Source organism: Mirounga leonina, unplaced genomic scaffold (genome assembly GCF_011800145.1).
Source record: "Mirounga leonina isolate KUSES-001 unplaced genomic scaffold, KU_Mleo_1.0 Mir_224, whole genome shotgun sequence".
Classification (NCBI taxonomy): domain Eukaryota; kingdom Metazoa; phylum Chordata; class Mammalia; order Carnivora; family Phocidae; genus Mirounga; species Mirounga leonina.
The window spans coordinates 3,542,748-3,555,239 of record NW_023270615.1 but is presented as its reverse complement, the minus strand read 5'-3'; the positions used below and the strand labels follow the sequence as shown (position 1 = coordinate 3,555,239).

Sequence of the window (12,492 nt, the reverse complement as noted above, 5' to 3'; positions counted from 1 at the left end):
GAATAGGCAGAGTCTTTTAAAATATCTTTTTTAAAAATGTAAGAGGCTCCTTTTCCCCCCCTGTAAGAGCATATCACAGAAGATGGTGCTGTTTGTTTCCCCAGATAACTGGACTTGCTTACACAAGCCTGAGTTTGCTTACACAAACCAGCAATTTGGGCAAAAAGTAATGACCAGAAAATATGTCTGTTGGAGAATAAATTGTTTTTCAGCAGTTTTGTTTCTGTTTAGGCAGCAAGGGAGACAAATGTATGTTGTCTTGGTTTTCTTTTTTCTAACAATACGTTTCGTTGGAGTTTCCATGGATGCTGAGAATGTGAAATGCACCTAAGCAGAGTCAGGAAATGAAAGGTTAGGCTTTCTGTAACCTTCTCTTGTTGTCTAAATGGAGAAGTAATAAAAAATATGACTTTGGTGGGACTGCACGCCCAGTCCCTTTGCCTTCTCCAGCTTGGCTCCCGCCACCCCGGACACTTATTTCAGGATCCAAAGGATTGTTCTGTTTCGCTCCAGGCTGTTCAACTTTGGCAGAATATCCTGAGTAGATTGGAGATTCCAAGCAAGGTCTTGAAATGAAAACTGTAATGATCAAATATCCTGGGGACCCCTTCTGTAGGAGGTGGAAGGCTCTTAATTGAATGATTTGGGTAAATGGTTGGTGCAAAGCCCAGCTAAGTGTCCCAAGGCCCGTGACCTGGACAGTCTAGCTGATGATGTGATGGGGGCTTTTGCTAACCAGTAGAGAGGTCAATGGTCTTGAGTAGCATGGTAAGACTGCATAATATGGTTTTTTAGAGTGGGTGTATAAATATTTTTATGCAAGGATATGTAATCTTAGGTAGAGGCAGTGTGGAGGAGACAGAAATTATTTGGAGTTCCTAGGAATGGAAGTTTCCAAATCTGCATTTGTTCTGTAGGACCGTGGACAAAGGACTGAGGCCCCTTGGGGCTCAGCTTACTCATCCTTAACATGAGGAAGTTGGGCCACCGTCAATTCAGCAAGCATGTGCTACATGATGTCATCTCCCACCTGTGTCCTCAACAGCCCCAACTCCTGAGTGATATGGCTCAGAATACAGCACCATTCAGCTGCTCGAGCCAAAATTCTAGGAAACTCCATTTCTCCCTCTCTCTCTCTCTGGGCTTTGTTAAAAATAACTCTTTCCAAGACCGAGAACCAATGAGCACTAAGACTGGGGAAGGAGGCGGTGGGGTGGCACATACAGAAAAAGATCAAAGTATCAACTTGAGTACTTTTGAAGCTAAAATGGTGAATTAGATCTATGACCAGTAAGCTTCCTAACCCTCCCTGTCCTGCATCAAACTTGCCGTCTCACCCAGGCACGCAAAGTTCCTTCTCTCAAATTCACGAATCATAGAGGATAAAGCAACCCTCTTTCCATTAAAAAGAAGTAGGTGAATGAAATGGCTATGTAGCTGAGTTCCTGGGACCAGATGAAACTAAGGTCTCCTATTCCTCTGCCATCTTGATTTCCAGAATCCCGAAATACGTGAATGAGAAAGGACGAGCAGCTATCTTCCCAATATTTCAAGGATCCAAACAGAAACACAGGGGAAAATGCTGTTGTTGTTTTTTTTTAAGATTTTATTTATTTATTTGACAGAGAGAGACACAGCGAGAGAGGGAACACAAGCAGGGGGAGTGGGAGAGGGAGAAGCAGGCTCCCCACAGAGCAGGGAGCCCGATGCGGGACTCAATCCCAGGACCCCGGGATCATCATGACCTGAGCTGAAGGCAGTCGCTTAACCAACTGAGCCACCCAGGCGCCCCTTGAAAATGCTGTTTGTAAATACTTGTTGTATCACTATATTAGTTTCTGAAGGCTGCTGTAACAAAGTACCCCAAAGTGGCTTAAAACAATAAACATATATCTATTTCTCGGTGTTCTTGAAGTCCAAAATCAAGGAGTCAGCAGGAATGATTGCTTCTGGAGGCTCTGAGGGAAGATCCTTCCTCACCTCTCCCTAGCTTCTGGTGGTTGCCAACAAGCCCTGGCATTCCTTGGCTGGCAGCTGCAACGCTCCAATCTCTGTCTTGATGGTCTCATTACCATCTTCCCTCTGTGTGTATGTGTCTGTCTTCATGTGACCTTCTATGGACATCAGTCATTGGATTTAACCCCCTCCCCCCAATATTCCTGCAAAGACCCTATTTCCAGGTAAGGTCACATTCATGGGTCCCAGCGGTTAGGACTTGAACATATGGTTTGGGGGGACATAACTCAACCCACAACAGTCATCAAGTCATTTCCACTTCCCACATATTTTTCACTCTGTCCACTTTGACCCATCTCCACTACTATACTTGAGGCCACCCACATAGCTCACCTGCATAATGCAATCATCTTCTCACTGATCTCCTCATCTTCTCACTGATCTCCTCCTCCTCCTCCTCTTTCACTCTTAAAACCCGTTCTCTATGCCACAATAACCATGTTCTTTCTAAAATTTAAACCTGATCATTTACAACCATCTACAGATCTAAAGTGATTTCCCATGGCTCTGGACAAGGTCTGTTCTCCCAAGCATGACATAGAAGCTTCTTCATGACCCAGGCTCTTATCTCTTCTGTCTTCCCTTCTGTTTCTTCTTGCTTCCTCATTACTCTAGCTACCCTAAACTCTTGGTAATCCATTTTGTAATTTTCCTATTCTTTTATTTAAAATCCTGTGTGTTTTTAAGGTGAGGGCAACCATGCTGTATCCTGACAAGATCTTGCCTCTCCCTCTGTAGTTTCTTCAAGGGGGTATCTCATGAGCCCTTTTACTAGAGGAATCATCTCCGTAGATTTAGCTCTCTCTGCCTTCAGGTCTTTCCACATGGAAAGAATTCTACTGTCTCTCCCTCAAACTCATTTTTCAAGTTCACTAAGCCTTCACTTCCCTAAGGAATCATTCTGCAATCGCATTCCCCTCCCCACAAAACACACATACCCCGGTTTAGGTATCACCCTATTTCTTCTTAGTCAATTGTTCAAAATCCCTTTAGTAACACTACATAGCTTTCATGGCAATATACTTTTCCTTGCTGCATTCCTCCCTACACCCCAAGCTCCCTACTGTACTAGGAATTAGTCATCACTTTAGCCCTAGCGAATAGTAGGACTGAAAATATATTTGTGAAAGAAACCATAACACGAGAGCATAACACATAGCACTAGGGCTGCTGAGATGAGTAAGATATATTTTCTGACTATGGCAGATCATTCACCATTTACCAAACCCCAACTTGACCTTAGCTGCAGCAGCAGCAGCACAAAGCTTATCAGAAGCTCAAACAAAACAAAATAAAACAAGAAAACACTGATTTTTTCAGAAGAACTACAGGACTCAAAAGAAACAAACAGGGGTGACTGGGTGGCTCAGTCGGTTAAGCATCTCCCTTCGGCTCAGGTCATGATCCCAGGGTCCTGGGATTGAGCCCCACATTGGGCTTCCTATTCAGCGGGGGGTCTGTTTCTCCCTCTCCCTCTGTCCCTTCCCCAACACTTGTGTGCTCTCTCGCTCTCTCAAATAAATAATAAAATCTTTTTAAAAATTCTTCATATTCTTAGGACATCTGAGCTGAGCCTAAGTCTAAATTCCCTTCTGGCTCTTATATTTTATGATTTCAGGTATTTCATCAGAATTTTGAAGAACTTTCTGCCACTGTGTTAGTGTCTTTTTGAAAGGACTGATGCTGTTTCATACGCCAAATATCCAAGTCCTCTTCTCATAGTATTTTCCTTCTTCTTACAGACTGTGACTATGTCTCTTTATCCTTCTCCATAGACTAAGAGCTGTTTTCTTGGTTATTCTGCAATTTCACTATGATGGATCTTCTTGTAGATTAAAAAATAATAATATATGTTTATGCTTATATATGTTTAATGTATGTTTAATAATACATATGGTTAGTTCTTGGGACTAATGATTGGTATCTTTTAACAATTCTGGAAAATTCTCAGGCATTCCTTTTTTTTTTTTTTTTTTTTTTTACCACCTCTTCCCCATTCTATTATTTCTTCTTGGAACTTTGACATATATTAAATCTTCTCATCCTAACCTCCTTGTCTCTTGCTGCTCTTTCCTGTTTTCTACCTTCTTGTCCCTCTGATTTTCTATCTTTTCTTTGTATCTATCTTTGAGATCACTGATTCTCCTGCTATGCATAATCTATGGTTTAATATATCCATTCAGTTTTAATTTTGAATTTTTATGTCTTCCACTTATAAAGGTTATATTTGCTTCTTTTCCAAACTGGTTACTTTTCTATTTTCAAGATGTTCTTTTATTTCTTTAAAAAATATTAAACCTTTAGAGGTGCCTGGGTGGCTCAGTCAGTTAAGCATCTGCCTTCAGCTCAGGTCTTGATCCCAAGGTCCTGGGATCAAGTCCGGCCTCGGGCTCCCTCTCCCTCTGCCCCCCCTCTCATGCTTTCTCTTTTGCTCTCTATCTCAAATAAATAAATAAAATCTTTAAAAAATATTAAACACTTGTTATTTTTATATTCTGTATCAGATCATTTCAAGATCAGTGGTCTCTGTGGGTCTGATTCTGATGTCTGTTATTTCTGCCAACTTTCTCTCAGAGTGCCTAATTTCCTTGCTTTTAAACTGTGACAAATTTCCTTGAAAATTTACCTGTGAGAACACTTGGTGATCTAAGATTACATTTTTTTTTTTAAGATTTTGTTTATTTATTTGACAGAGAGAGACAGAGTGAGAGAGGGAACACAAGCAGGGGGAGGGGAGAGGGAGAAGCAGGCTTCCCACTGAGCAGGGAGCCCGATGAGGGGCTCAATCCCAGGACCCCAGGATCATGACCTGAGCCAAAGGCAGACACTTAACAACTGAGCCACCCAGGCGCCCCAAGATTACATTTCCCTAGAGAAGATTTGCATTTGCTTCTACCAATTGCCTTGGGATGCTATCTACTTAGGACTACTTTAAATTGAATTTTCCTTTTGAGATGTTCCCAACACAGATAACATGAATTCAGATAACTTAGGTAAGATCTAGCTTATAGTTATACATTCTCAGAGGCGGTTTTGTTGTTGCTTTTTAATCTACCCAATGTCAAGGCTAAGAGTGGGATGATGTTTTTTGTTGTCCCCTTCTCCTGACAATTTTATTTTTCATTCATCCTTACACTGAAACTGTAGTCCTTCGGTTCCCATTTCAGTCTCGTATTTTGTCTGGCAACCCTAACTATAATGAAAATGCTCCGAATTTTTCTATTCAAAAAGAGAGATAAAGGCTAATTAAGTGGTAAGAGAGAAAGAGAATCATAAGTTGGTTTCTTTCAAGCCCTAAGCAAATATTTCTGTGGTATACTAGATTAGAGGTTTATCTATTCTATATTTTGCCACATTGTGGTTTCTTCTCTAATGAGCTTTGCTAATTACTGTCTCCTCATCAAATTCCATGAGGGTAGGGATTGCCTTTCTTGTCTGTATATATCTTTATAATCACCAAAGCAGTGTATGGACTATCATACAGGATCAGTTAAGTATTTGTTTATTGCTCCTACGTCCATCCCCCTGTTGACTGTTCCTCCTTTCTATCCACCCAAGTACTCAAGCCAGAGCCAGGGAACCATCCCACTTCCTCACCTCCCACATCATATCATCTGATCTTCTCAATTTTTATCTTTTTTAGGTTCTCTCCAATCTGATTTTTCATTACTGAAGCCATAGTCTGAGTTTATGCCCAACCATTTCTCCTGCAGTATATTCCTTAAACCAGTGTTTCTCAACTGTGTTACATGGAATCCAGGTTTTGCAAGATTTAAGGGATATAACTGTTTCCACAGTTAAAGAAGTCATTTTCCATGTAGCACCCACAATGATCATTTTAAGATATTCAGATCACATAGGATATTTTTTATAAAGCTTTGATTGTTCCTCATTACTTTTAGATTGAGTGCAAACCTCTTAAGCCTGGCGTGTAAAATGATATTTGATATGATTCTATGACCTTGGCCTCATCTCCTGACTCTCTCCCTCTCTTTATCCACTGTAGCCCCACTGACCTTCTCCATGTTCCTTGAACAGATGAAGTTTTCTTAGCCTCTGAAACACTGCCCTCAGAGCCCACATGGCTATCTCCTTGTTACCATTCCCATCTCCAAAGGTCAATTCCTGAAAGGTTCTCTCCCCAACAAGCCTATCTAAATTAAGACGTCTCATCTCCATTCTAATCTCATCACTCTCTAACCCTTTATCTGAATCTCTGTACTTATTTACATGTTTTTCTTCTTCATTCACGCATATTTTTGGAGCTTCTGCTATGTGCGAGGCAATACTCATGGTACCGAGGTACAGGAAAACAAAACAAAACCACCCATCTTCACGGAGCTTGCATTTTAGTAGCTGTTTCATGCATTTATTGAAGATTTACATCTTATTTGCATTATAATAATTATCTAATTTTTCTTTTATTGTCTATTCTCCAAAATGTAAGCTCCAGAATGAAGGAATGAGTGAACAAACAGCTGTAGTGGGTAATCCTCATAGGCACTCAGCTGTGTATATTTATCCATCACTTTCACCTGTTAGTTGGTTGAGAGAAGAATGGGAATCCAGAAACAGCTTGCCTATTAGGATATCCTATTGTTGGAACCAGAGGACTTGGTAAAGACCAGAGTCCAATAGAGAACTGAGTCCTCTTTTAGCCAACATTTGTAGACAATGATTTAGATTATTTATTCTGGTCTCTCTACTACTGTGTCCCTCCAGGGGGTTGTGCCCCATTGTCAGCTGTACTATTTACATTATTGCCAATTCAAATATTTATTCATTGTCCTTGGACACCAGTGAGGACAAAAGGATTGAAAATCGTCAACAGGCCCCCTAACCAAGTACTTTGTATCCCAGCACCACTGAACCTTCCAGAAAAATCTTCTGTTTTGGCAAAGCAGGTCAAAGGGTCCATTTTGTATGCTAGTGTTAATTATTTGAAGCAATTCTGAGTACAAGGCCTATCTGAATTACATACTTTTTAATGCTATTTGGGGCTTGTAATTAGTTGCACTCTGTGGGTATATAAATCTCTTACCCAGTCCTTATTTTTGTGTGGAATGAAGAATGTCAGTGCCTCTCTTACAGATTTGTACAGCATCATCCAATAACTAAGTACATATTTACTCTGGGAGAATATGCATTATTGACAACATGCTTAATTAACTCCCAAAACAATTTAAGTACTCGCTGCTTGTAATATTGTCTCTCCCCTCAAAGGGAGTAGTGCATCTCAATAGGGGATGGACACTCTGCTGAGGCTCCAGCAAGGCCGCAGGTGCTTATAAAGAGAATTGCTTGAGAACGCTTGGCCCAATGACAGTGCCTCATCCAGTTGGCAAGTCTTGAGGCCGAGCCAAGAATAACCCCATTTCCTAGTGATCTGCCTCCTTTATGGAATCCTATCAGAAAAATATTTCAAATTAAAAGTGAATTTTTAAAAAGGAGTTTGTGTAAACATCTGCCATGGTTTTAACCGAACCCCATGGAAGATCGGTCTTGTCCTGGTGATGGAGAATTAGGAATTGCTAAGAAACAAAATGGAAAGATGGAAAAACAGAAGTGTGCAGAAAACTGACAGAAAATGAAGAGTGTGACCAAAAGACTAGTTCTCTGGGGAGAGGGGTCTGTGGAGAAGACCGTTACAGACATGTGGCATAAATGACCCCTGGAGCTCATAACCTGAGCACGCACATTCTTTCCTTAATAGAATTTTTTTTCTAACTAAGTCCATAGCACATATTTATTAATATAGAAACATGTATAGATACACATAAATAAAATCAGAAATAACTCCTGTTAACATTTTAGCTTTTTCTTCTGATTTTTGATAGTCATCTCTGTACACACAGATCGATATGCATACATAATACATACATATCTAGATATGGATTACCTTCCCTATTCACATAGCCTATCATGAAAATGTCATGTCATTAAATATTCTTAAACAAAATTTTAACGTATAAATGTACCATACTTTTTAAACCTCTTCTCAGCAGATGAACTTTCACATTGTCTTTCATAGGGACATAATCACTGGTTATTCCAATCTAGAAAGTTTTCTCTGGGGAACACATTAACATACTAAAGTTATAGAGGGTCATAGAAGGATGAGAAAAATGGAATCTAGTCATAGCATTCCAATGCGTTCATTTATATCTATATTTTCAACTTATTTCCCAACCCCCAAAATGCTAGGTGAACAAGTTAATTAGAATTATAGAGTTTGTCTATAAATATGGAAAGGCTAGAAGCCAGGTATAGAAAGTCCTTATATACATACAGATGTGTGAGCCCATCAGAGAACCATTCCTTCCAGTTACAACTTTAAGCAATTGAATGTAAAACATATTTTTGGAAAGCTAGTATATGAATTTATAACCTCAGAGTCGGCATTCTGTTATATATGGCCCAAGTCCCTCATCTCCAAAGAGAAGTATGCAAGACAACCCACTGGCCCACAGAAAAAGATAGAACTTGTATTTGCAATCATTTTATTATTAAATTTTCTACTTTATCTTTCCACTATATATTTTTAAAAATGTAAAATATTCATGCACTAGCACACATAAATAATTCACACACATATATATGCATTGCAGGCACATGCTAAATTTTTAAACCAATAGGGTGATCAATCAAAACAGTATGGACATTACCACTTTAGATTCTGTAATTAGGGAGCTTATAGAGTATTTGGGGCTAAAAACCTATGAAGAAGGGGTGAAGCATCAGTTTGGTCCATACTCTGCCTAAGTGTGGGAAGCACTGGGAAGGCAAACATTGCCCCAAGTTTGGTCAAACCTAGAATATAGGTGATTGGAACTGGGAAGGTAATAGAGCCAAAAGGTTGAAGTTGTGGGAAAAGCCAGCATCCAGCAGGGCGTGATGAATTACAATAAGGCAGGTGCCACTTTATGGAACACTTACAGATGTGGCCTAAGAGGTCAAAGCAAAGGGAGCCTAATGAGTCTAGGACACCTGAGGAAGGACTGAGGTAGGGGAAAACCTAGAAGCCTCCCAAGAACATAAGTTTAACCTGCCCATTAGCCTAGCATCCCTAACTAGTAGATCTGTGCCGTAAAGGACTATGGAACAGATCAGTTTCAATAGGCAGTGGTAGAGGGAGGCCTGGGGTGTGGATGAAAGTTCTAGAAGCCTGAAAATGAATCTTTTTTTTAAAGATTTTATTTATTTATTTGACAGAGAGAGACACAGCTAGAGAGGGAACACAAGCAGGGGGAGTGGCAGGGAGAGGAAGAAGCAGGCTTCCCTTGGAGGAGGGAGCCCGATGCGGGGCTCGATCCCAGGACCCTGGGATCATGACCCGAGCCGAAGGCAGATGCTTAACAACTGAGCCACCCAGGTGCCCCTGAAAATGAATCTTGAAAGACATACCACCCTGACATCAACTTTCCCCCCTGGTTTTGCAAAGAGGCGATTCTGCCTCAACAACATAGCTGATCCCTGGCTAATTCCGGCCTATCTAGATATTATATGATAAAGGCTATTCTTTAAAAAACCAAGTCTTTTGTCTCCTTCAAATGAAAAAGAAATGTACAGTAAGATTTTAGAAAAAGGAAATTGAGTCATTTTAGCTTATACATATCTTTAATTGTGTGACTCCGAGTTTATGTAAACCATAAACAACAAATTCTTGTTCTCTGCACATTTTGAAAATTCGATTCCATTTCAAGTTTAAAATATCCCTTTCCCGATGCATTTTGTAAGTTAGATGGCCATAACTCCTAATGTGGCCCTGATCCATCCGTATGCAATGGTGAAGGCTATAGGTATTACTAAGCACACAATAACACGGCAGAGGATGCACGTTGACCACTGAAGGTGAAGTTGAAGGCAGCAGTCAACACCTCCATGAGAAGAGGGAGTTTCCCATGAGCCCCAGCACTGATAAAACTAAGGAAACCATGGGAAAGTGACACACAGGATCGCGAAGACCTCTCCAGAAAGAGGGGGCACCAAAGTCCTGCCCATCCCACCCCATAGAAAGGAGACAATAGACAGGAGTTTTCTCAAGAAAGGCAGGCTGTACCCCCATTTTGATGAGGCATCTGCTCATACATTCTCCTTAGTGGGGATGTGAACAGGTGGAAGCCAGGAACTGTTTCCGAAGGCTTTTTTTTCCTTTTTTTCCAAATGTGCGAGGCTCTCTCTGAATTCTGACTGAACTTGCCCCACGTCCCCTCAAACTATGTTCTCTCAGCTCAAAGGTTTGACAACACCAAGTAACCAGAGCTATTCAAACATCCTACTTTGGAAACCACCTTCTGAGACAGTCCACAATGCTAGCTTGTTTGGACTCTTCTACCCCTAACCCCCAAACACACACACACACACTCACTCACACACACACCGGAAGAGCCAGCAACATTCACCTTTCTCCTTAAGCCAACCCTCCTTTCCTACCCTACCATTCAAATGCCAACTTGACTTAGACTCAACTTCTAGGTTTGGGATTGTTACCTTTCCTTAATCCCATAACAGCTGCCTCTCAGTGGTCAAGCTAAATCCATTTAGCTTATGTCTGACTTGTGGATCTTCTGGGGTGGAAAATTTTTTAAAATAATTCTTATTCTTCAGAATAACCGGTAATAATGAGAAAGACTAATGGGCATTCATAAGCTGTTCTAAGACATACTTCCTGTTCTATGCATTATTCATTTATGCAAACTATTGTAAAGGTACCAAATTCACTGTGCATCTGGGCTGGAAAGGTCCCTGGACTCAAGATTACATTGGTATGCACATTTCTGAGGCTTGGTTCTGTTTAACATTTTCATCATGACCTGCTTAAAGGAGCAGAGAGCAAACTCATTAAATTCCTAGATGGGAGGGATGGCCAGAACATTAGAGAACAGGATTAGAATTTCCCCAGCCCTTGCCAAATTAGCAAAACTGTCAGAGTCAAATATGTTCATTGGGGCTGGGCAGGGAAAAGTAGGATGCCCAACTGTGAGCTGAGTAGTAGCAGCTTATTTAGGAACAGACCTGAAAGAATAGAGATGCAAACATAGACGCGTAGCAGGAAATACTTACCCAGTGGAACCACTCGTGTTCTCCGGGGCCTTTGCACCCCTCTTAAAATGGATTGCGGAAGCATAAAGACCCCTCCCCACCTGCAAAACTTCTAAGAATTTCTGTGAGCTTTTCTTTCTCAAGGCACCTCTAGCTTCAGATTCCTTATATCATGTAATTAGCCTGCTTTATGGTTCATTTCACCATCCTGCTCTGGTCTGTCACCAAGAGACACAATACCATTTCCCTACTGTGAGCATATCATGGCCTCCTGCAGAAGGGTCTGGCTACGTCCTTGGCTGTCTTGAGTCTTGTTCCATCCTTCCTATGGAAGGGGCACGGCTGAATCTGGCCCAAGAGTCGGTCATACATTGCCAACCCCTGCTAGACTCAATTGCAGAATTTTTACCTTTTGAAGTCTTAGCAACTGCTTTCTCCAACCAGATCATTTTATACCTACAGAAATCAGAATCCAGAAAGCAGCGCAACATTTAATGCAAGTTCACAAGGCAGTTAAGCCAGAGTTAAAACTTCAAACTAGAAACAGCCCAGTTCCCAGGCCAGTACCTTCTCCACTGCATCATCACTAAGCTATTTCCAGAAGGTTCTGTCAATCTCTGGTTAAATGGTAGAACCTCTTACAGAAAATTTTCCACAGTAGCTTTTGGTGTAATGCATCAGCCATATAATGTGTAATACACAGTAGTGTTGTCTTGCAACATCCCTAGGAGAACCCAGGATGAGCATTTGGCTAAAGATTTGAGCAAGGGGCAGATTTTGTGAAAACCAAAATAGAGCCTAGAGTAGATTAGAAAGGAAAGCTGTGCACAAAGTTCAAAGGGCAAAATTTTGTTTAAATAAAGTTAAAGGTCACATACAACCTTCACGTACCACAAGGAACATTCTGAAGAGGAGCAATTTTTTTCCATCTCTTATCAGAATGAAAAGAACAGAACTGGAGTACCACAGAAACTTTGCTGGAGGTCACTCTGTGAGTCACGGGAATCACGGGCCAATGGAAATCATAGAATTCCCTTTATAATTGGATCTGGAATTGGCATCTTTCAAAGAGGGTTATGAGGAAGGGAAATAGACTGAATTAGTGATTCTCAAAGCCCTTGCTCTCTCATTAAGTCCCCTTAAAGCTGTAGGAAAGAGTCCTTCTCTGAGCCAACAGGGACATATTGAATCATTATACTTAATGAGAACAGGACAATTCCTTCAAGAGATTTGTGACGTGCCCAACACAAAGTAGATACTGTATTGGAAAAAAAAAAATAATTGTCCGGATTTCAAAGGAGGCTCCCAGATGACACTCCCTCACATTGGCAGGCATTGGGGGTAGCTCATGGAAAACCTACCATTCAGAGTCGAGAGCCCGCCGCCCCTTCCAAACATGCATGTGTGGACACGCTTGATGCCTTTCCCTCACAG

General features: G+C 41.0%; 1 protein-coding gene across 2 annotated transcripts in view; it reads left to right on the top strand.

Annotated features, from left to right (window-relative positions):
* The window catches only part of PCSK5 (proprotein convertase subtilisin/kexin type 5), a 463,938-nt gene that overhangs the window by 400,773 nt on the left and 50,673 nt on the right, over positions 1–12,492 (top strand). The window lies entirely within an intron of this gene.